Below are 23,514 nucleotides of genomic sequence, written 5' to 3'. Positions count from 1 at the left end.
TCCGTCCAAACTTGTTTTTAATTTTCCTAGTTTGGAAAGTTCTAGATTTCATCATTGTGCCTTCCTTCTGAGAGTCAGTATTGCTCATTGTGAAAGCACAGTATCAGGTTTGAAGGCAGGTCACAAAATGTGAGTAGGTCATGAGATTAAGTTTAGTAGACTATGACCACAATTTTTAATGTAGCCAAACAGTTATCAAATTCCAGCAAGGGCTGGGAAGATAGCTCAGTCAGCAAAGCATTTGCCATGAAAGCATGAAGACCCAAGTTTGTTCCTCAGAATCCATATTTTAAAAGGCCTGGCATGATGGCACATACTTGTAATCTTAGCCCTGGATTGGTGAGATTGGTCCATGAGCTTGCTGGCAAGCTAGCCCATCTTAACTTGAGAGTTCAGAGGCAACGAAAGAAGAATTATCCAAAAAGGTGGACAGTACCTGAAGAATGATACCTGATGTTGAACTCTGGCATCCACATGCACACACAGGTGCACCCAACCCCCTACACACACACACACACACACACACACACACACACACACACCAACAGGAAGGTATCATTTCATGACTGAATTATGCATGCTTACATGGACCCCTGTATAAAATATGTCCTTCTGTGGACCTCCCAATATGAAAAAGTGCTATATGAAAACAGATCAAATTTCACATATTGCTCACACACATACACACACAGGAGAGGAATTTATAAGCACCGCAGCAGCCCTCAATGGAAATCAATACATCCTTATATCACTCTATAGCACTTTAAAAGAAAGCCTGTCATAAGAAACAGAGAAACCAAAGTCACTTCAAGAGATGGCTTTCTACAAAAGGATCCCCTGGGTTAAAACACTCATGTCAATCTCTGCTCCACTTTCATGAGAATACCTTCTGGAACTGAAGAGAGCAGTACCTTCTAAATGTTCCCTTGCAAGGTGGAATACCCATGTGTACTCTGAGACAGTTTATTAAGCACAAAAATATTCCTGTGCATACGCATGTGTCCTTATCACTATTAAGCCCTACCCCCAAAATGTACAGTCACAGAAATTCCAGTTGTTACACAAAAGGGTCAACCTCATACAATTTTAAAAGCCTGATAAACTTGGACAGCACAGCTAAATGCCTTTTTAAGGGAGATTTCATCAAAGTCTGTTTTGTTTTCATGGGCACTTGGGTATAATTATCTAACTTGTTTTTAAGACTATCATAGATGTTCTTATAGGAGGGAGCACATCAAAGACTCAGTTATCCCTTTTTCTGTCCATGTGCTACAGCCCATCCAAAATCACTGCATTAAGAAAACAGTACCTGCTGATGGGTGTCCCCTCCCTTGATAGTTTGAGACTGAACCTCTGTGGGTTCAGCTCCACATGACATGGACTTTCTCCCAACTTTGGTTATGTTCATTAGCAGCACGCAATGGGTTTCGAGTACTTCTTAGTAAGCCCATCTCCAACTCCCAGACACTCGGGTCCTTACTGTAGTTCACTGCCAGCTAGTATTTTAGTGAGGGGACCCTGAAGAATGAGCAGTCCATCCACTCCAGGGTCAAAATCACATCAGGAGGGGAACAGACCCCAGGTGGCACTTTCAAAGGAGGAGCTGTAGTCATCCAACGGTGTCAGCCCAGGCTGTTGTCCTTGACATGTGTTCACTTACAGGGACTCCAAGGAAAGATTCCCATCTAGCCTTAGACATTTTGCCCTTAAATCTTCCAGACAATGAAGTGCCTGAACAGTTACTCATGAGCATCTAGAAAAATGTAGGACCCCATCTGATTGCAGTCATCCCATCAAATAACACAGAGGTTATTGGTGCCCTACTGATGGTACCACTGTATGTCCTTACCCATGTGTCTTTTGTTAAACTGCCAATTTACTATTATTACTATTATTGTTATTATTATTTTGCATTGAAAATTTTCAGAGGAAAACTTGTAACTTTGTAAGCATGGAATGGAACTGAGTGAGAGAATGAACATCCTCTGTCTATCTACCAGGGAAAAATGTTATCCTTCCCCATTTGACTTTCACTCCTTTCCCCACCATACACATGCATGTGAGCATTACCCCTGCTCACAGTATCAGTAGTAACAAGGCTCTTTCCCATTAATAATTTAGCATGCCTCTTCTAGGAACATAGATAATCTCTTAAACTCATCTATTATATAATCTATGTATTTTTATACAACATCTCCAATCTTTTGAATTAAGGACAAATGGAAAAGTCAGGAAAACTACAAAATAAGGCTCTTTCATGTAGATTTAATAGTATTTAAGCTGCTCTTTTCCATGACTAGGAAAACTGCAGCCACAAGGTGGCAATGTACCATAGACATTCAGCAAAATGTTTCATGCTCGCTCCTACTAGTAAATGCACCAAGAATGAATAGCCGCCCCATCGAGCAGGTTCAGGTCCACTCTACTTAGTTATTTTCTCTTAATTACTAGTGGCAGCTGCATAAAACACAAATATTTATTGTTTAAGGTCCATCAGCTTCTGCTACTCGTTTTTCATTCGCTTGCAGAATTACAATTAATTACTCTGGAGAAGAGTGTTATATCAGAAAACAGAGTGTAGAAAAGAAGAAAACAGATGTCTTTCCTAAGTAGGAATTATGTGATCTCCTTACATACATTCAGCAGTCACAAATGATATGGACATATGTGGAGGAAAGAGAAGGAAATGAAAGAGAAAGTGTGGGCAAGGGAGAGATAGAAAAAAAAACCAGCTTCTTCCATCACAGAAATGAAGTCCATAGACCACGGTTTTTCATCAGAATCACGGCCTCAAGAGGAGACTACTATTTCAAACCCGGGAAAATTGAGGCAGTGAACAGTGAGGGCTGAAAATGTCTCAAAACCAGGAGAAAACCTATAAACAGAACCACGCTGCAAGATTCCATTTCCTTCCTCTATCAATTCATACTCCCAGTAGGGCTCTCTCTAAAACGTATCATTTTTCCAAATTTTCTGCATTGTCAGTGGCTTTAGTCTTTCTATAACAATTAATCAAAGCTTCTCAAAATGGCCCTCTGCAGCCTGGCACTTCATTTTCCATTTTTTTGCTGGGATTCCAACACTCGCAATCCCTTAAAAAACACTTCATCACACCCCAGAGCTGACGGTACATATCAAACGTGTCACTTTGAACATTGCCATTTAACTGATTTCCATTTAATGTTTTCCAACTTTTCTACACCCCAAAGTCGGCACTCTACACACTTAAGCCGGGGATGTCCTGAAACTCCCACTGAGGCCCATGGCAATGTAGCATGGCTTTGTCCTACTCACTCAAGCATTTCTAGTGCCCCTCCTTCAGCAGACCGTAGGCTGCTACAGAGCCCAAGCCCACTCTTTGTCACCTGGCATGCTGCTGGCTATAAACATATTGCCATGAAAGAGGTCACCTGAAGATATGCCTTTCTTTTATCCATCAATAATGAGTCACGATTTCCGGTGACTGGCCTCCCTCCATTTACTTCAAAGAAGAGCCACAGCATACAAGGAAGAGGTCCATTTGTACATTACTAAACTTAGAATTCAGACGGAGGAGTTGCATGTTGCTGCTACGTGTCAAGGACAGACAACTACTCTTGCTAGAATGCTGTTCTAGGAACCATGGAAGCATCCTAGGGGAACCAGAGGTGCATGACTAAGAGACATTTACTCCAGGTGTGAAGGAAGGTGCACAGAATGACTGACCCTGTGACCGTTGGTCATACACAATTCATGTAATAGACTCATATCTACGTTTTATGTAATTGTCTCCCCTGTTTACTGTATGACAAAGATGAGGAAAACAGAATCCATCATGATTACACATGGCTTCTGTCTTCGATGGAGATGAATACAAGAAAGCCAAGGCATTCACGAGAGCATCTAATCTTCAGTTCCTCTGCCTTTCCCATCACTCTCACCACCGGCAGACTTGGACCATGGGAACCTCTCCCTTTGCTGAGGCCCCGCCATGGTGCCACCTACGTACCTCTATTATGTATATTTCAACTGTCCACAAGCACCACGCTTCCAGCCTAACTACTCTCTCCCACTTGATCTTCAGACACTTCACTGCCAGGCACATGAATCCCTCCACTCAAGACCTTTAAGTATTTACAGGGATCTTAGGAAGAGAAGGAGAGACAGCTCAGACATTAAAGAACAAAACTCATTTAGTCTTGCTACTAGGACACAAAGCTTGCAGACAGCCAGAACTTCTCTTTCTCATCCCACACTCCAACAGCACATCTGCTAACTCACCCTTCAAAATACATTTCCAAACACAACCGCTTTCATTTCTTCTACTACCCATCTTGTCCCTGCCATGGTGACCTCTCTTTTAACAACCTCCCAAAGGCTCCTTCTGCCTTCTCACTAATCTCAGGACAGTCACCAGTGACCCTTCTCAAGCATATGCCAGATGCCGCAGCTGGTCTGCTGGAGTCCTTTCTCAGTTTCTCCTTCACCCAGAACAAACGCAGTGTGGACACATTGGCCCGCTAGGTCCTCCCACCTGCATGACCCCAGCCAACACTCTCCATGGCTCTCATTATAACTTGTTCTTTTTCAGAACTGCAATGGCTTCAAACATCTTCCTGTGTATTTCTCCTTCCTGGGAGACATTCATAGTGAGCCAGTTTCCTCCACTTTTCCAGGGCTCCATTCAAGTGCCAATCTTTCCGGGAGGCTTCAGTGCTAACTATGTAGAATCCCATACTCCTCTCTTGATTCTTTTCCCTCTCTTTTCTTTATAGCATCAATTGCCATGTCACATATAAGAATCGTTCATGCTTGTTTGTTGCCATTATTCCTCTGCTATGTTGTGAGAAACAAAAAAATTTACAAGTCTGTTTCTTCTGCTGCTTTACCTCGACAGTCGTGTTTATAAAAGAAAAGGAAAAGAGATTTTTTCCATATGAATAAATGAGTTGCTAATATTTATTATATAGAGATATTTAGTCAAAATATAACAGTAAAAATAAAGAGCAAATGCTATAAAGAGCCTTTACTGTTGAAAAAATAAGAAATTACATCCAATGTAATCAACATGCAATGCTATAGGTTTCCAGTACTTTGACAAAACTGAACTCTTCATGTATGGGGAGAGCCTTAGGTTATATCAAATGGCATCCTTTGAAAGAGTCTTTTACATATACTAAACTAGTATGCTAATTTTTGAACAGGGCTATTTCTGAAGGTGATTCCTAAATAATGAATTATTTGACCTTTTAACTGCATCCCTACTGGCATATTCACTTGTGTCCATCAACCCAACGTCTCCCAGCTTCATTCCTCTTTTCTGTAATTCTGCATTCATTCCCAAGATGTGACACATGCATTTTAAAGACCCATCCAGAATGCATGTGCCTGAAGGCCAAAGTTCATGAGTTCAAAGGGATCACCAATGTCATCCGCATTCTTAATGGAACCTCGATGCTAAAGTCCTTTGTTGCTTAAAACAGAAAACGCTTGACTAGTAATGTAGGTTATGAAAACATTGCTCAGTTATTCTGTTTATTGATATTAAATAGTCGAAGAAATCAAAACCAAAGATACAAAAATACCTGAATTATGAAGCTACACAGACCTTGCTTATTAACTAATTACTTACTATCTTTCTTTTCCTCACCACCCAATAAAGAATCAAATAGGCAACCTGGAATGACTTTACTGTATTTTATAATTAGATTTCACTGCTAAGGCAAAGCCTACAAATCAATATTTAAAAACCTGATAGAGCAACCTTCTATAGCTTAGACAGTCATTACAGGTTCACACTACTAATTCCATGGTGGCTAGATGATCAGAACAGTGTTGGCAATTAAGTGTCCCCATTAAGGTATTTAACCCTTAATGTACTGTTTCCTCACCTCAGAATATTACTAACAATCATATTTATCTTCTGAGTTGACTGTGAGGACTAACAGATTCCACATGTATAGGCACCTGAACACCCAGGAACACCCATTTGTGTTTGCTGTAGTTGCTTTCTGTTTTACAGTCGCCTCTTCCATTGCCTAGGTGAGTGTTTCTACATGGACATTAAACCTGCTATAACATTACCCAGGACCTTGCTTTTTGTTTGCATAGTTTAAGTGAGAATTTGGTTTAAATTCCTGTACAGCTAATTCCAGGCCAAATGCCTCCATGCTAGAGCACAGAATGCCTGATACATGAGAAGTCACAACTCCTTGCCCTACTGTGTGTTTTGAATCCCTCCAAAAGCTCAGGGACAGAATTCTTAGGCCATATCCCAGGAAAGCTATTCTGCCTGAAGAATAGATCTCAGAGGCGGTAAGGTCCCAGGGGCGATGCATGAAAGGGACAAGCACATCCAAGCCATCCACATCCAAGAATGCCGGTGCTCACTGGCTGTCTCCCCAGGCGCAGTTCAGTCGCACCTTCTCCTGGCTGGCTGGCAAGAGCTGGCTCCTTAGTCACCTGCCTTTCAGAGTCACACCTCACAGGGACCCTTACATCTGCTTTGCACTGCTCAAGGGTACATAAAAAATAATTCTTATTCTTGGCACTTCCTAAAGAATGTGCTGTGTGCCCTCACTGCATCCTAATATCTAAGTATTGACCTGTCAGACCACCAGGAGAGTGGCAGTCCTGACCACACTGTATTGGGTCCCTTAATTGATTTTGCTGACAATCATTCTGGATTACATCCCCCGGAACACTGGCTTCCACTTAATGATGCTGTATGCAACAGCCCTACAAATCTAGCTGCTCAGGAAGGTGTGCACACCACTGGGCCACAATCAACACTCATCTCCATTTATGAGTATTCACTAAAAGCAGTTTGTTGTTATTGTTGTCTAGTTTGAAACAGTCTCTATTCCAGGGTGGCCTCAAATTCAAGATCCTCCTGCCTCAGCTTCCTGTACTAGGATTAATACAGGTGTGCACAGCTGTACCCGGTTTACCAAGCAGCATTATGCCAGGCTGAGTTCTAGGCACAGGAGCAGGCAAACAACAGTAAACAATAGACTCACTAGGAGCTGCATTCAAGACTGGGAGAGAGAGAGAGACACTGCAAAGATGCTGGGCAGTCAGTGAAATTTTTCCAGGGGACTATGTACCTAGCCAGGTTTCTCCAGACACCCTTGGCTGGCTCTTCACCAGGAAGATAAATGTGTCCCATCTCCAACCAAAACTTTATGCAGACAGACTTCACTTTATCCTCCAAAGTATTCTCAGTTTGTGAAGATTTTTGCTCTCTCTCTCCCCTGTCTCTCTCCCTCTCATCTCTCTTCGTCCCTCTTTGTTTACGTGTTTGTGTGTATGTGAGTTCTGATCATCTAGCCACATGAATACTCACATACACACAAAGACATAAGCATACAGTGTATCATTGTAGGGGCAGGCTTTGAGGTTTCTATGCTCAAGATATCACCCAGTGTCTCAAACACTTCCTGTTGCCTTCTGATAAAGATGTAGCCAGCACCATGTCTGCCTGCACACTGATATGCTCCCTGCCATGATGATAATGGACTGAACCTCTGGAACTGTAAGTCACCCTCGATTAAATGTTTTCCTTTACAAGAGTTGCTGTGGTCAAGGTGTCTCTTCACAGCAATAGAAACCCTAAGACATTAGGAGTAGTGACGGAAGCCTGTAACAGAGACAGAAGAACCAGAGCACAAGGCCAGTCACTGCTCCATAGTATTTGAAGCCAGCCTGTGCTACAACTTGGTTTACAAAAAAATCAAAAACAAAAAAACTTTTGAAAACAAAATGAGAATGGAAGAAAAGAAAAGAATCAACAAAACCTCATGTTTACAAGGTCTGATAAATCAACAATCCCCCAAATACTAACTCCCTCAAATGATTTAACTCTGTTGTGATCACTTTCTCAATGAATGGCTATGTTAAAAAACAAAACTCTTTAATAGAATATGTTTAAACTGGAAAGTGTTGACTACCAATATAATTTTCTGTCATTGGTATCTGGTGGGGGGAGCAAAGTCCAGAAATTTGAGATTCACCTTCTCCATCTTCCAAATACTAGGATTATAGGCTTGCACCCTCATGCCTGGTTTCCATCTTTGATTTCATAATTAATTCTTGGGATCACAAGCTTTGGTTAACAATATAAAATAAGTTTCAGAAACATCCTACAATACATTGTTAGATCAAACTACAATGGCCCAAACAGAGCTAAGACCAGGGTCCCTACTTAAAACCATTGATTTTCCTTCCTCCCTTCTGAGTGAAATATGTAAATTAGCACCTTGATAAAGTTATCTCACTTGCCTGTCAACTCAATGTCAAGAAGGCCAATCCCTTTGCTCAGAACATCTCCACACATGTACAATCAGCCCCCAGCAAGAGAACATGGTCGCCACCCAAGGAAGGGTGCCATGCAGCAGGCATTTAATTACAACTGAGTATGACACATACATTAAGTAGCAAGTTCAACCACTGAAAGATGTGAAAAACAGCTCACATTATCTGACAGCCTTAAACATGGCATTTACCCATACACTTTTCAGAATATTAACTGGCACTCTGTTTTAGGAACAATGACACTGGGGAAAATACAGGGAACCATACTACTTGACTTTGCATATATGGATCACCTGTTTTCCTGTCGCTTTTATATTCTGGATGTTTCCCTGACCTTTATTTAGGACTCTAATCTATGCCTGCAGTTGTTTGCTTATCTGAAGTCATTAAACTCCCTTGATACCATCCTGGCCCTACCAGCAATATAACTAAGAGTCTAATCCTGGTTAGTAAGCAGGAAGAGAAAAACTTCCCCTGGGTTATTTTCCTCTGGTATAAACCAGAATGGAAAAGTCTCACATGGTACCACAGGGCTGGCATTATATGCCCACTTCCCCTTTTCTTAGCATTAGGTTGTATTAGTATTCCTAACTTACCAAGTGAGGGAACAGATAGGCAAGGATTCAACATCTTCAGCTGCATAGAAGACAACCTCATGGATCAAGCCCAGTACACCTGAGCCGAAAGCCCCATTCCTTCCATTGTTCCAATCCATCTCCCTGCCAGGGGCTACCACAGAAAAGCAGAAGAATCTGTGGATTCAACTGAGAACACTCCCTAGAGCAAACCTGATGCTGAAAATCTGGTGTCAAATCCAAATGATCCAACTAAATCCTGAGTGGTGGCCTACCAGCTGGTTCCCTCAGCTCAGCTTTCAAGAATCACAATACATTGGCAGTGAGGAGAAGCCACAAAATGGATTATATATTAATATCTCCTGGTATTAATGGAAGACCAAGGCCCACACAAAGATAGTTGGTGCACAAATTCAGACCAGAACCCAATGTTTACGTCTGACCCACGTAGATCCTGCTGTGCATCCTTGGGTACTTTATCTCCCAAAGCCTCAACATACCCAGCATACTGCTGCTATTATAACCCACTTAAATGATTCTTGATGGTTTTCTAATTATGCACATTCTATTAATCTAAAGCTACCCTAAAAAATGATCCAAATATTTATTATAGATAGACAACTGCCAAGAACTAAAGATATAAAACAAAAGGATAATGTCCACAAACAAAACCGCTACCATAGAACACCACAGTAGACACTGGGAGGTATTCGGGACTATGGAGCTTTAAGTACAATGGCGGTCTGGCAACTCATTAATTTCCCTTACTGCATTGTCAGAGTAACACTGCATTTCTCATTGCTTTCACTCACAATTGCTCAAAAAGATTATGGCCAGCAACTTAGAAGCTAGACCAGGAAGGGACATGCAGTATCTAAAAACATGCTCATTTTAATTCTTCTTTGGGTCTCCTCTAAATGTCTATCTTTCTTTAGCCATCAATTTGTCCATCAGGGCCAGGTCCTCAAGAGCTGCCACACCCTATTTCCTGAAAGAACCAGGAACAGGGCAAGAATGAGTATTCTGAAGCAACTATCTACACATGAAACAATTTGCCAAGGACTAGCTTATTTTCATTTATGTGGATAAGTGTGTCCTGTGTGTATGTATGTGCAGGTACCCACAGAGGCCATAGGAGGGCACTGGATCCCCTGGAACAGGAGTGATGGGTCACCCAGTGTGGGTGGAGGAACTGAACTCAGGTCCTCTGAAGATTGGCAGGTGCTCCTAATCAACAAGCCATCTCTCCAGTGTAAAAGCAAACCATTTGTAATTTCATCTATAAAGTAAACAACTGCATCTTCCTCATTGTGACTCCCATTTTCCTACCCCTCCTCAGGCTCATCCTCTTTGGTCAGATTCGGGACTTTTCTTCCATTACATTCCCAAAAATAAAAGTAAAAAACTATAGGCATTTTATTTACTTATATTTTTGATGGGTGGGGCAAAGATAGCATCTCTTGTAAAATAACACCTACACTTTTTAAACAAACCTATACATAAATATTCATTTTCTAATTTCACATTAAAAGGAAACAGGTTTTTGGGTAAGTCAGAAGTGGACAGAGTTGAAGACTGAACTCTAACCCAAAAGGCTAAATGAATATTCTAAGAAATATGTATCACAAATTCTCAGGAGCCCAGGGGTATCATAGGTTAAAACAGACATAGTTGAGAAAGACAAGGAGAGACATCACTAAAAACATGGCAAATGGTAATGTTGACGGAATGGCTACAGGGAATGGGGTGGGGTGGGGGGGAGTGGGACAATGGAACTACCTTTATCAGCTTTCTTTCTCCCTAAGAGTGGAGGGGAAATAATCAGAGAATCTGATAGGAGAGTAGAAGAAAGAGAAAGAAAGAACTCGGGGTGAAGAAGAGAACAAGAGAAAGACCAATAATAGGAATTTGGAAACTCAGCAAATGTCTCATGTGCTCTCAGTCTGGGAGTCTCCCAGAGTCCCTCCCCTTCCTCTCTTGGTTTTCTGTGAATGAAGCAAAGAAGACCAAGCTTCCCCCTTGTAGCGAAAATGATACATAAAAGCAATGTTAGCACACATTGATTATCTGATTGAATAAATGTACTGTTGTGATGGTTAATTTCGTCAGCATGACACTATCTACAATTACCTGGAAGGTGAGATTCTCTTGACTACACGCATTGTGGTAAAAAGAAGCCCCACCCACTGTGGGTGGGGCCATTTCATGGGCTGAGTCCTGGACTGAGTGGAAAGGAGAGACAGCTGCATCCTGACTGCAGGTGCAAGGTGGCCTGCACCCTTAAGGGTCAGCCACTGTGAGTTTTCCTGCAAAAAATCCACTGTAACCCTTTACTACAAACTAACGTAAGTCCTTAATCCCTTAAGTGCCTTTGTCACAGTATTTTATCACAGCAACAGGAAAAGAAACTAAGACAGTTAGGAAATGTTTATTATGAAATAAACAATTACAAATGCATTTCCTAATAATAAGTTTTAAAATAATTTTTTAAACTGAAGATAACAATTTTTAAAACTCCAAGGCCTTGAATTGGCAGCTCCTCAGCACAGCACATGGTAGGCCCCATGCCTAATTTCTAGCAGCCCAGGTTCCCATCTGCTGGCTATTTTGTTTCCTAGAGTTCATTCTCTGCTTCTCAATTACTGTTCTTTCTGTGCTGTGTTCCCAGATCTCCATGTCTGTGGGTTACAGGGTCCTGTGCTGGCTTTTGGTGCCTCTGAAATGCAGTCACAGATGGTAAATCACCACCCTGGCATCCTGGCCTATATAGTGCCAAGAGTCTGCCCTGCCTCTACTAAAGCTACCCTCTGGATTTAGGGCTGTTGATAGAACTGTTTAGTAATTCTGGTATCTACTTTAGAGCTGAACCCTGAGCCACTCTTCCCCACCTGGACTCCCAATCCCTAAGAGTCAGGCTAACACAGAACAGGAGAATCAGAGAGAAACAAATGACAGAAAGGTACACAAAAGGAAGAAAAGGGGATATGGGGAAGAAAAAAGAAGAAATAGCTTGGCTGACATTGGAGAGATGAATCCCAGCCAAATGGATCTCCATATTCTACTCTTCATTTGGGTTATGAGCATGTGAGAGATTTCACTGTACCCTGGAAACCTACTTTGCTCATCAACCACGAAGCAAACTCTCACACATATTTCTTCTCTGTGGAAGGTGGAGCTCTGCGCAGGACCAAGGCTCTGTCTGCCAGGATAAAAGCTCTGTCCTAGGCTGTGAGAGCACAGGGTGGACTGAAATGTTGTCGCCATCCACATGCCATCAGCCAGGAAAAGGAAGTTTTTGCCTTTGATTCAAGCTCTCAACTCCACAGAAGGAAGTATTCACCAGAGCAAAGGGGGAGGGGTTGCTAAAAAGAAAACAGTTCACTGCCAAGAGTCTCCAGAGTCTTCCAAGTGGCCCCCAAGGACCAGGAGAGCTGTATAGGTAAGACCAGCAGGGCGGTGGGGAAGGGCTAGCAAGCTGGGAGGTTTTTTGTTTCTCTCCCTCACATACACACAAAAGTCTGGAACTATTATTTAAAATCGCACCCATTTTTAGCAAATAAGAGTGAGAATACTTTATTTCCCTCCCCTCTCCCAAAGAACTAAAACAAAACTGCATCAAGGCACAAGAACCTCAAAGAGGAACACCGGCAAACTTCTCCATCGCCCAGTTCCTACCTCGGAAAGTGTGAGCATGCTGACATCTGACTGAAGTCTGCAAACACAGACTCGGGCAGATGAGCACAGGGCTGCTTTACACTCAGCCTCTGAGGGCCGCCTTACACTCAGCCTCTGACCTAGCTCCAGCTTCCATGCCCTGGGTCTATGCTTTTCCTTCCTGCTCACATCTCACAGTGAGAGGATTCTGTGCTGAACTCTGTATCTGAAGGTGGAAATCAAAAGATATGCTAAGAGAAAGTTGTAGGTTTGAACTTCACAGCTGCCTGGGAGCACACAGAACTCCACTCTGCAGACACAGGAATGTGCTCTTCAACAAATCTGGTGCTCTCGAGTGGAAGGGGATGGGGATGTTGGGGAAACGGACAGAGGGTGGGGAATGGATGCAGTTGGTGGGTGAAATAATTTCTAATGTTCATTTACTTTATTTGTAATCAGTATATTTAACTTCACATTTTAATTAGCCAGTAGAGGATTCTGAATACTTTCCACACAGAGAAATGATGATATTTTGAGGTGATGGCTCTGCCACTTGCTCTAACCTGATCTTTGTACACTGTCTACATGTATTTCAATATCACAATGTAAACATGTGAAATTATTTTGAGCTAATTAAAAGCGATTTTAATAACCCAAATGTACAAACGATCAATTCTGTTTTTTCTCATATGATGATTTTAAGCAATGGTTTTCTCTGTCATGTGTTTATTTAAAGATTAGCAAAACCCAGCTCATACCATGAGAAGCACAGCTCTGATTGATGAGGCCACACCTATTTGACTGGCCCAGCTGGGGAAGCCCGGCCCTCATTACACATGTGTATCATCATGAATGTCAGAAGCCAGGCTGCCACCTCACCAGCACTGTAGTCTTCTTTGGACTCTAATCCCACATTTCTCTAAAAGCTAAACCATCCTTCCCATCACTAAGGAGCCTAGGTACCACCTAGCTTAAACCACCACAACCCCTACCCTCCATCCCTGACCGTCACCATTATTGATGCTCCAGGCATCAGCAAAGCACAGCCATGAACCAGATAAAATGCTGATGGACCGACCACTGGTACACTTATGTCTTACGTATTCAGTGTATGAAAGTGAAGTTGAGTTGTGTGGCAGTGACAAAACCCACAAAACAAAATATTAACTGTCCAGATTTTTATAGAATAAGTTTGCAGGCGCCTGGTTCATGTAATAAACTCAAAAAGCATTAACTACGCTCTAAACATTGTTGGATAATGTGGCGAATAACACAGTTTCTTTCTCCACATAGTAATGCTGGCTGTAAAGAAGAAAGGAGAATAGGGGTCAGAGGGAGGGCATTTGGATCCTTGTAGTTGGAGGTGATTGCTCTGATGAGGTTGGGGTGGGTAAAGACACATGCTAGAGATGTAAATGGGAGGAAACTCTGCAGGAACTGAGGTTTCCAGACCAATGGAACATGGAGTACTGGGCCCAGACATGAGAACGAATTCAACATGTTGGGGGGGGGGTGAGAAACAAGCAAGGAGACTAGGAAGTGCCATTTATCTGTGGTCTCGATGCCTGGTGTCCCCCCATTAGACCAGGTACCATCCCAGCTGCTCCCTGCAGGTCACCTCACTGACACTGCTGTGCCTTAACAAAGATGACCATTGGTAGCTGCTGACTCCTGCCCTCCCTGCGCTGCACCCCCATTCATATGTGCAGCCCCAATACCTGTGGTGTCAGCCACAGACTAGCAGTTCTAAGACTGCTGAGTGTGGTCCACATTGACACAGGCCAACTGAGACATGAGAGAGGCTCCCCTGTGCCCACCTTCCCTTCAATTCTTTGTGTGATTTCTTTAACGAGGTTTTTATTGTATTTCTGGACCACCTCCACTCCACCATCCTCTAAACTCCCAAAGACTACCCCCGAAAGAAACAGTCAGAGTAGCAGAAACTGCCCGCCGCAAGGAAATCACAAACAAAAGACAGGAAGAGGAATGTGAGTTTGCAGCAGGCCTGTGGGCAAAGACTGACATAGGGAGATGATGTCCAGAGAAAATACCGAAGTAGAGAAATGATCTGCCATGTGCATTTCTCTGCATGGCACCGTGCAGAATGCGCTGAGGCAGTCTCACAGCAGGCAGGATTGAAACTGAAGAGACTGTACATAGCCCTGCACTGTGTAACTCAAAATCAGTCACCACCCAATGTACTGAGCCAAGAAACACAGCAGATTTAGCCTTCCTTGCTCCAGCATGTGTTCTCCGATATTCAACTGCTCTCCCCCGTCTACTTTAGAGTTTACATCAGCCCCGATACAGTAGTTCTCAATCCTGCCAGTGCTGTAACCCTTTAAAACCATTCCTCATGGTGTGCTGACCCCCAAACATAACATTGTTTTGTTGCTACTTCATACCTGTAATTTTGCTAGCATTATGAATCATGATGCAGATGTCTGACATGCACGGTCCACATGTTGTCAACTACTGCTCTAATGCCTTCTTCTCATGTCCATGTGACCCGAGCCCTGTAGTTTAAACCAAAAGGAATACCTACCCATAGACACACCAGCAGCCCTCAGCCAGCTAAGACTCCTGCCGTCGGCTCTTCACAATTTCCTCTGCTTACCCATAAAGACATGTGGATGAATTCAATCATTATACCAAGAAATCCCTAACTCCTTCATGATAAAGTTACACAGCAGCAGGTACCAGAGAATGAAGAACTCAAAGGATGTCACCTACAAAAAGCAGAAGTGCTAACAGTGGTAGGAGTATTGGGAAAAGAACTCAGTCTGTTTGGCAGGAAAAATCATCACAAAACACTACACTGACAACTGGGTCTAGGCACTTGGTGCAGAAAAGCACAATTCTGTAACTTGGTCAATGCATCACCACCTAAGCTTAGGCCTTATCTCCCATCTACATCCCCACCACTCAGCAAAATGGTAGGTTCAGTCAACTTGCACATGAGCCTCTCAAGATAACAGATTCTCCAAGCGGCAAAGAGATGTACCATGGAGGCAGAAGGAAAGGCTGAAATGAAGCTACAGTGCCCTTTCCCATGGGAAATGATGCCATTGGCTATTTCAGGCTTCCTTAGTGTGGAGCCCAGTCTCTATCAGCTTGTGCAGAACCACTGTCACTCAGCTCTCTCCTCTCCCACAGGAATCCTTGCCCCTAGAGGTCAAGAAAAATAAGCAAAACTGACTGATCCCCACCCCACACACAGCTGAAGCAGACTGGAGCTAAGTAGCCCAGTGTCCTCGAAGAGAGCAGCAGGATTATCTATCTGAAAGTATGAGATAATTTTACATCTGTGTTACATAAATGACATTTCACTAAAATGTGAAATAAACATACCATATGTGAATATGTGTTCTTTCTTCCCCAGTGATGAGAATAGGAAAAAGTAAGAAGTCAACCTTGAGAATTATTCCTGAAAATTTGGAAATGATTATTACACAAATCATACAAACACAATTAAGTGGTGGCATTTTTCATTTGTTAATAAGGCATTGTAGCTAATTAAAGAAAAAGATCTATAGGAAGATGACAATGAAGGCATAAATAATTCAAGAATTCAGTAACTGCTCTCAAAGAGGGAAGCAATCTACCTGAAACATTTTAAAGACTTTTATAATTCAAAATCTTAGGCTGTCACAATATCTCATGGTCAAAAATTAATCAACAATGATGGTACTTTATCAAGTTTGAAAATAAAAGGTCAAAGAAGTTAGATGAAAAGAATATGAGCAACCAAAATATTCAGCTCAATCAAACCCCAGAAGTCAGGCTGGGGAGATGGCTCCCTCAGAAAAGTACCTGCCACACAAGCATGAGGACCCATGTTCAATCCCCAGAGCCCACAGCATAATTCTAGAGTGTGGTAGAATGCTTGTAAACAGTACTGGGGGTGAGAATAGTGACAGGGGGATCCTGTGAGGCTTGCTGGACAGAAGCTTAGCCTAATTAATGAACTCCAGGGCAACGAAGTCCCAAATAAAAAGTGGATGCTGCTGAGGAACTATACCTAAGTTTGGCATCTTACCTCCATGTATGTGTGTACACAATGCACCCCAAAAACATGAACACACACACACACACACACACACACACACACACACACACACACACACACACACACATACCCCAGAAGACAGAACTGAGTCACAACACTTTAACTATGGAAGAGAATACATTGAGATCACCTAATTGGATCTACAGGAAAAAATGCTCAGAACAGGGATTTCTTCCACTCCCCACCTCAACCAGAGTTCCTACTTTATTGCCAAATCAGAAACCAAGAGTGTGTCCTTCTCTGGTAAATCCTCAAAGGCTAGAGGAATGCTTGCACATAGCAGATGCTGGAACCATGGATGCTGAAGAAACTATTTTGAGTGTTCCACCTTGTAGACACAAAATAATCATGTACTCTGCCTAGTAAGTATAAGAAAAGTGAATGTGCATCTTGCCTAGTCTAAAGTGTATAATCACATGCTCACAAGACTTCCTCATCCAGGTTTCATCAACTTCTTACTCTGGATAGGGACAACTCTATGAGCATTTCCCAGACTGAGAACAAAACCAAGCAGAGCCCCGGTTATGCAACATGAACCAGAAATAGTCAAGACACATATACATGAAGTCGCCCAGAGTACAAGACTGTTAACTGCCCCTCTTGGTTTGTGGAGCAGGCATGTACCATACTTTGTGGCTAAGTGGATCTTCTCCACAGGCAGGACTTCTACAGCATATGCTTTGAGGGAATGTGGTTACATGCAAGGCAGCTCTTTCCTTCCCGGTACTATCTTAAAGAGTACAAATGACAGAGTAGGGTCTACTGCAAAAGAGCAGTTTTATCTGCTACACTGCCTCCTGCCTCAAGCCTTTCTGAAGAGTTGTTTGACTGATCAAAGTCAAGAGAGTGACTTAGAAGTTACGCTGTAAGAACTAATCAATACCAGCAAAAGAAAGGCTGTTCTTACGGATATTTCACCCAGAATCCTCTAACAGGCTTAAGAGTCCTCCCAGGAAAGCACAGTTTCCCAAGGACAAAACCCAATCAGGATGGCCTAGACACAGAAAGGGACCACAAACCCATGACGAAGGGATCAAGGTGCTCAAAGGGATACCAAGCTGGGATTCTCTGCTGGTCAGGGTGGTGCTACAATTGCACCAACAAATTCAGTGGCACTTCCCCATTCATGAATGGCATTAACGACCTCTCCTTAGGTGCAGGCCAGAGTCTGGGACTTGCATCTAAGAAACAGAACACGGCATAAACGATGTGTGACTTGTGGCTACAAAAGGCCAACTTCCTCCTTGCCCACACTTCCCGCTCACACCTGTGGACTCACACTTGAGCTCCTTCTGCCTCATATTCACACAGAAGAAACTACTATCATAATTCACACAGTCAATCAGCCCTGTAGAGGGTCACCAGGGAAGACAGGGGAATCAAGGCTTCCTGACAAAAGCTTGCAGCAATGTGCCAGCAGTGTGAAGAAGCCATCTTGAAATCCAGCCCCAGTCAATCCATCAGCTGGCTGCATTCCTGGCCACAACTTCAAGAACTGACATGGAGCAGAACAACTCAGCTAATCTACTCCAGAGTCACTATCTAGAAAACTTAGACTTCTAACTTTTTTGGTTTTGTTTTTTTTTAAGTGGATAAATTTGGAAGATTATTTCCTATACAGCAAAAGGTAACTGATATGTCCTCTGGCCTACGTATATACAAGTTACATAAGTCACATGTATAAGTGAAATCATGCAGCCAACTACACACCCACTCTGCCCACATGTGCATTCCCGCTGCTTATCATGGGTTCTCATTTATCATGTGCAAGAATAGAGAGCTGTCCCTGTCAGAAAAATATTCCCTGTCAGCCTCCATGTCTTGAAATCGGGTTTTCGTGTACCACACATGGAAACCAGTTTCTTTTATCACGTCCTCCAAATGAGCCTGTACATCACCATGATTGACAAAAAAAAAAAAAAAACAACTCTCAGAGAACCAAAATAATAGCAAAGAAAATAGTAGACATTATTTGTACCTGATGACGGAATCAAGAATACAACTCTAATCTTTATTCATTTCTACTCCCTTTCCCAAAAAGATTTATAAAAGCTCTAGCAGGGACCACTTTCTCCACCACTGGCTCACTGTGGTTGTTATCAGTTTGTTTCAATTAATCAGAACCTGTATTTCAGTTTCTAAGTAATTTACTATTCACAAACAGTATTTCAGTGACTGACAAGAGAAAAGCTATATCTTCAATTGTGTGTGAGCAGATAGGGAACTGCATGTAAACCAAGGCATACATAAAATATCACAAACAAACGCACTGGCCACCTTATTTCTCCTAATTGTTGTGTGTCATCTCCTGCTCTTTCCCAAGTGGGGTGCATCGGATAAAAGGGGGATGATTAACAATTGGTCCAAGGTTTAACTTCTGTAATATTGTTGGTGGAGTCATAAAAATATTCTGGATGGGAAAAACAAAAACTAGGGGACAATGACATATTTTCAAGGTATGGGGACAATGACATACTCCAACGTCACAGCCTATGGGAAATCATGCTTCAATGGACAACAGGACATGTGAAAATCAGCAAGGACAAGTAACTTTTCCAGACCCTATGAGTCTAGCTGTTAGTCCTAAGATTAAGAATTCTCTGTCACTCTGCCTTGAAGCAATAATGGAAACCTAACATCAGAAGCTTGAAAAGAGAGAAAGGTCATCAAAGATCCCTTTTGTCTAGAGAAAAAGAAAGGTACGTGTCACCTACAGAAGAACTGTTTCTAATTCCATTTCAAGCTCATTTACCGAGTCCTCGTTCAGTATGAAGACACTAAACCAGCAAAGAGAGGCAAACAAAACTGGCCAGCAGTCAGCGCTGCCTCAGTCCAGCAAGTGACTTAACCATGGCAGGTCTCGGGTCCCCAAGTAAATCTTGGACCATCATAGTCCCTCTGCTCAAAGAGACACATGCACATAGAGATTAAGTTGGCAAGGTTCGTGGATCTTAGGACAAATAATTCCTTGGTATACAGAAAGCAAAAACATGGAGAATCATATTTAATAAGGTTATCATATGATTTGAAACATTCAACACTAGGCTAACCTCTCTTGAGGGCAGATGCAAACATCATCTTCAGCTTCATGCAAAACTAAAAGTCATGGGGACAACTACATACTTGTAGGAGACTAATGCCATGTGAAAGTTACATTCATTAATTTTTCTGGCATCACTGCTTATACATATTACTTTGTCTGATTCATTCTGAATATAAAAATATCCTGCAGTCTCAAGACAGCAAGCTGAGACTTCTCAGTAGTTTCAATGGCACAAATAATTTTTAGTTATAATATCAGCATAAAAATCACTTCAATTTTTCATTTTAAAAAAGGCCCAGTTTCTCTAGATAAACTATAGTTATGCTGTCAGAAAGAAAACATGAATGACAAGTGAATTGGGCGTCAGGGATTTAAAAACAAATCCTTTCTCACAGTTCCGAACTCCTCTTCCATGAAACAATCCTCAGGTGCAGTGCAGAGACTGTCTTCAAGGTGAGGCAAGGAATGCTGACAGGTGTCAAATGACAACCGATGAAATGGTCCAAACAAAGGGGCTCAGAGGAATTGAAGCTGGTGGACAGAGTCAGGACTCACAGAAAACAGGATGGAAGCAAACAAAGCCTTTTCAAGCTCTCCAAACTCTCTATCCAGTTCAGGAGCCTCAGCGACACATGACTGGTTAACTCTAAATTCAAATTTCAGCTCTCAGTTGTTCCAATCTCATTTCAAGAGCACAAAGTTCTTGTGGCTAGTGGCTGCTGTTTGCGGCCCAGGAAGAATACAACGGTCTCCAGAAGTTCTACCGCAGGTCTCCCTCAAATAAGGGGCACTTGGAAACTGGGAATCCGCTTAACCTTGATCAGAAAGTCTAGAGATTTGGAGATAAATCACCTCTGGCTAAGTCCTACTATTCCTAGAGAAAGATGAATTAAGGCATAGGAGATAGAAAACAGATCAGAGTGAACCTTCTCAATGCAATGAAGACATGGGGCTGCCCAAGGGGTGCCCTGCGTTCTCATCTGAGAGGTAGGGATTCCAGTCTGAGGATTATTCCTCCCTGCCAGACAGTAACAACGTTGCCAGGGTTTCCAAGAGCATACTCTGCAGAGAGAAGGAGTTTCAGAATGAGAAGACATGTTTCAGCCTTCAAGAATTCAGCAGAGAAGTGAAAAGGGATGAAAGCAAAGATGGATGGAGAGAGGAGAGAGTGTAAGAAAGACAGGAGGGAAGGGGGAAAGGATAGAGAAAGGAGGGACATACAGACACAGACTTATTTCCAGTCCTCCCTATTTCCCATGACCACACAGTAAAGTCACGATGTGTTTACACAATCACCTGAGGGTGCTGTGTGACGCAACTTTTCCTGGGGAGATGCCACATGGATGTCCACTCACCCCAGATAGAGAACCCACGGCAGAACAAAGTACAGATACCGCCAAAGTTCAACCTGGTGAATAAATGAACGCTTTGAGTTGCTCTCACACTAGCAAAGCCAAACTGCAAAAGAGACTCTGGAAGAATATGGGTAAGGGGTTACTTACAGGAATCTGAATGAGGGGTTACTTACAGCCGCATCACCAAAGCCTATCCCCTCCATGGGTGACAACTCACAAACCTTGGAACCTGAAGCATACTGCACAGCCTTCAGGAAGCTCAACAGGATGGAGGATGTCCTTTCCAGGCCCTGCAGGCTGGTTTCTGCTTCTTCCAGAGTCTTTCTTGCAGCTTGGCTTTCCTGGAGTGACAGTGACTCTCAGCTTTCATTATTTACTCTGGCAGGGCAGGGCCTAGTGAATCTGATCAGTTCCAGGAACTTCCTGAAGCTATTTTGAGTTGTTTGCTTTTCTGCTATAAGGTTGCTTCCCCCAGGATATGATGTTTTAATGTAGGAGGAGACTGTTACACAACAGAGGGAAATGACTAACAGTATCACTACCCCACAGAACTTAGATTTTCATTCAAAGATTGTGTTCTCCAGAGAATAATTTCCTAACATGCTTCTTCATTTCTTTGTTGCTTCTGAAGATAAAGTCTGCTTGAAAATAGGATCTTTTATTTTCAAGTAGCTCTTTTTCTAATCCTAGCCCTGCAGAGTAAGGAGGTGAAGAAAGGAAGATCAGATGTTCAGGGTCAACCTCCATAGGCTAGCCTGGACCATGGAAGATCCCCACCTCTAAACAAACAAACAAACAAACAAACGAATAAATGTTGGTCAAGGAAAGAAAGGGAAGAAAGGAAGAGAAAAAAGGAGGCTTCTGAAATTTTTTTTTACTTTTTTACCTGAAAAATTAAGGAATTAGACATCTGAGTCTGCTTGTCATTTTGGTTCTGGGTCATGTGACCATTGAAGCTCACCCCTAGACTGCTCCGTAGCCTCAAGAGATTGCAATCCAGTTGGGGACTTCGAAAAAGCTTCATACAGGAGCCAACCAGTAAGCTGAATGTGTCTAAACACAGAGTAACAGTAACAACTGTTTATAAAAAGCAAAACTGAAAGGTGATGGCACAAAGATAGAGCAGGCAAAGTTTGAGCTGTAGTTTCTTACATTTCTGATAGAAGGGAAGGTGTTAGGAAAGCCTGATGACAAGGCTAGGTATCACTTATTATCTTGTCACAGAAGGGACCATAAAGGAGATAAGCTACATAAAAATTAAAGAAACTTGGTCTTATGTAACTTTAAAACTTATTTAACCAAAAAAGAAAACACACTAAGAAAAATATTGTATTGTCTAGTATGCATCCAACTGAAGCATGCATTTCTGGTAATTCAACTATAATTTTATTCTAATGTAACTGTTTTGATAGTCCCTATGATAATTTGGTCAACTAGAATTTTATTCTAATGTAACTGTTTTGATAGTCCCTATGATAATTTAATTAGTCAAATATAAATTATGACCCACTAAACTAATTATATGACCAAATTATAGGTTCTAGCCACCTACTGACAAAGGATAATTTTTACTATATTAGAAATTGGTAAATGGTCTACCCCCAAAAGAGGGAACCATATTTGTAGAAGAACAATTAGGAAACTACATGAAGTTAGGGATGAGGGTAACTAAGAAAGAAAAGCTTTATAAATAGAACAATATTATCCCAAAGGAAGATAATGAAAGGATCTAGTTAGCTGGGTAAAGGACAGAAGAAAGATGATCAACTCCAAAAATTACCCTTGTCTTCTCAGATCAGTTTCTTTTCTGCACATCTGAAACAGACTGCCTGCCCATCTCATGGACAAAAGGAAAAATCCCTGTGTCTAGGTCCCAATATATACAGTCACCAAGCCATGATGCATTCACTTGTTTTCCACTCAGTAAACCCAGTGTTGACTTCCTACCAAGTCAACAGATGTACAAATACCATCAAGAGTGCAGCTACCCTTAAGAAATCTTGGTCCAAAAAAGTAGCCCGCTAAGTAAACAGCAAGCACAGCGCACCGTGATCAGCATTCTAACAGGGAAGTGCACAGTGTTCTGGGATACAGAAGTGCCCTGAGATGCCCTGCCTGGGGCAGCAAATGCTTCTAGAGAGAAGAGTTGAGAGCCTTTCTATCAGAGCTAGTGCCTACATGGGCCAGTGAAGCCTAAGTGAGCATGGGATGCAGAGAACTTACACAGTGGAACCAGGAAAAGGAGTTTGAGACGAGACTGAGCAGGAGGAAAAGATAAGAGAGACAATGTGGGAACAGGAGGATGAGACCAGTTTATAAAGGATATCGCAGACAGTGTTCCAGGGGCAAGCTGCATCTCAAATAAAACACAGTTTTCATCCAAGACATCAAACAAATCAGGTGCAAATGTCTGAAAAGACTAACAAGCAAGTTAATCATAAACTCTGCCAAGACGACCTAAGCCATGGTCTGGAGTAAACTGGGGAGTGGAAAGAAGCCATCGAGGGAGGAGGGTACATTCAGAGT

At 42.3% G+C, this 23,514-nt stretch overlaps 1 protein-coding gene across 9 annotated transcripts in view; it reads right to left on the bottom strand.

Moving 5' to 3' along the window:
- The window catches only part of Mast4 (microtubule associated serine/threonine kinase family member 4), a 575,239-nt gene that overhangs the window by 410,470 nt on the left and 141,255 nt on the right, over positions 1 to 23,514 (bottom strand). The gene's annotated exons all lie outside the window — the stretch shown is intronic.

Source organism: Mesocricetus auratus, unplaced genomic scaffold, assembly GCF_017639785.1.
Source record: "Mesocricetus auratus isolate SY011 unplaced genomic scaffold, BCM_Maur_2.0 Super-Scaffold_100020, whole genome shotgun sequence".
NCBI lineage: Eukaryota > Metazoa > Chordata > Mammalia > Rodentia > Cricetidae > Mesocricetus > Mesocricetus auratus.
This window is presented reverse-complemented; position numbering and strand designations above follow the sequence as displayed.